The 2,202-nt window shown below is 53.3% G+C and overlaps 1 long non-coding RNA gene across 1 annotated transcript in view; it reads left to right on the forward strand.

Annotated features, from left to right (window-relative positions):
• The first annotated feature begins 462 nt into the window (after positions 1 to 462).
• LOC121020623 (uncharacterized) overlaps positions 463 to 2,202 on the forward strand; it is a 5,156-nt gene continuing 3,416 nt past the window's right edge. Inside the window, exon 1 of the long non-coding RNA XR_005786229.1 lies at positions 463 to 534. This is a non-coding gene — a long non-coding RNA (uncharacterized LOC121020623). The remainder of the gene's footprint in view (positions 535 to 2,202) is intronic.

The raw sequence follows: 2,202 nt of genomic DNA on the forward strand, positions 1-2,202 counted from the left end.
AGGGACCGGGAGGTCTTACTCAACCTCTAGATGCCACATTAAAGGCAGTGTCTGGATGCAAAGACGTCCTCAGACACCAGACGAATGCGAATGCGTGTTTGGTCCCAACGGCTGAGCGCGAAGAAGAGCCAGGAGGCCAGAGTAGAGGGGGCCGAGATGCCAACCCCCACAGCGGACAGGGGCAGAGCCGAGAGGGCTCCGCTTTTTGTCTAACGATGGCCTGGCCAGTGGGTGGAAGGCATTGTTCCGGGACACTTGCATGATTGGGAAGGGGAAGCTAGAATGGCCCAGAGAGCTTCAGACACCCCGTCTTAACACGTGACCCTTCCCAGCCTCGCTGGTTCCGGTAAACGTGATCACGTCCCTAAGAAAAGCGCGCTGCAGGCCTACTCGCCTTCCTTCCTCTCTTCCAGCTCAGTGTGTCCCCTGACTTTCCCCCCCGGATCTGTGAAGGACAGACCCCTCCTCAGAGAAGGCTCTGTTAAAACCAGCCTGGAGACAGGCCATGAAAAACGAGTGAATGAACACAAGGTGGTAAGCTGCTGAGCGGATTTTTGAGACCGTATTGGTGTTGGTCACCTGCCTCCTTTTTCTGTAATAGAAGTCATGCAGCTTAAAAACTCTGACTGCTGATTTGAAAATTTACCCCACGCAGTGATTGATAATAGAAGCTTTCAGGGATGAATAAAAAAAGCGGGGGAGGGGATGGCCGGCAAGCGGCTGGGGAAACATGTGGATACGGTTCGGATGCTGAAAAGGAGGATGATTAAAGCTGTACCCGTTCACCTCCACCCGAGCGGTGCTCAGGTGTCCGGATCTCCCACGTCCGTGGTACAGGTGGGGAAACAGAGACACGGGGAAGGAGAGGAGGCTTGCAAACTCTCAAGCCCACCTTGCTACCATTATTCAAAGACGTGCAGGGACCAGGTCACCGCTGGTGGCTTATCTCGAACCAACCATTAGCAGAAAAATGAGGCCTGGCCGTTCCCACAGATGTGTGTGGGTTTCCTCCTGCACTTGTCGTAGCCATTTGGTCCTAGGAAGAGGTTGCCGTGGCCAACGGGCCACTTAAAAAGCTGAATGAGGCACGAGTTAAAGAAGAAGAAGCAAAAAGATTCTGTCTGACAGGGGCACGCCCCAGAGAGGGAAGGCACTGCCTTCAGTTTTCCCTGTGAGCCTTTGCAGCAGGGTCTGTCTGTCCCCTGGAGTCAGTCGTTCATCAGATTAGAGCCTTTTCAAGGTCCTTGGCTTTATTAAAGATTTGCTTAGGGACCGCTCAGTGGTTCGGATTTTAACAGAAGGTGTTAGGCGGGACTTGACTTCGTGTCTGTCGAGCTTGAGGCTGAGATGAGGGCCGTGGCTTGTCCTGTTTTTTCTGTTGTCCAGGAAGGAAAGAAGAAAGGAATGAAGGAAGGAAGGAGGGAGGGAGGGAGAAAGGAAGTTACCCTAAGTATCATGCATGGTGGCTTCTTGGAGAAGCCATCTAAGAGTCAGCCCTGGACTTAGCAGACTGAGGGGAATTTGTAATCTAGAAGAGTGAGCTCTACAACACAGAGTCAACACTCTAGGAAAACTTTCATAAATACTGATGTTTAGGTCTCATTCCCAGAAATTCTGCTTCAACCGGTGGGTTAGTTTCCTAAGGCAGCCATAACAAAATTTACCACAGACGGCGGGGCGGGGGGGGGGGGGGGCCCAGGCAACAGAAATTTATTGCCTCACAGCTCTGGAGGCTGGAAGTCAGAGAGCAAAGTGTGGGCAGGGTGGGTTTCTTCCAAAGCCTCTCTCCTTGGTCTGTCCACAGCAGGCTGCTCCCCGGGTCCCCAGATGGTCTGCCTCCTGTACGTGTCGGTGTCCTAATCCCTTCTTCGTATAGGGATACCAGTCGTGTGGGATTCGGGCTCATCCTAATGACCTCACTTTCCCTGAACGAACCTCTTTAAAGACCCCCACCTCACAGAGGGTCCCATTCTGAAGGCCTGGGGGTTAGGGGCCCCACGGTGCTGGAGTGGAGCATGCGTGCAGAATCGCTGCTGAAGCCGAGGATTCAGGGGTTTCCGACGGATCCTGCCTAGCATCCGGGAACAGCTGTTTGGAATATAATCCCTGGACGGCAGAACGTTTCGCGTTGTGTCAGTGCTGGGAATGCGTGTGGAAAAAGGCCGCTGTAAGCAGAGCGACGTGATGAGCTCTTGATCCCAA

Source organism: Herpailurus yagouaroundi, unplaced genomic scaffold (genome assembly GCF_014898765.1).
Source record: "Herpailurus yagouaroundi ecotype Mexico unplaced genomic scaffold, PumYag 250, whole genome shotgun sequence".
Lineage (NCBI taxonomy): Eukaryota > Metazoa > Chordata > Mammalia > Carnivora > Felidae > Herpailurus > Herpailurus yagouaroundi.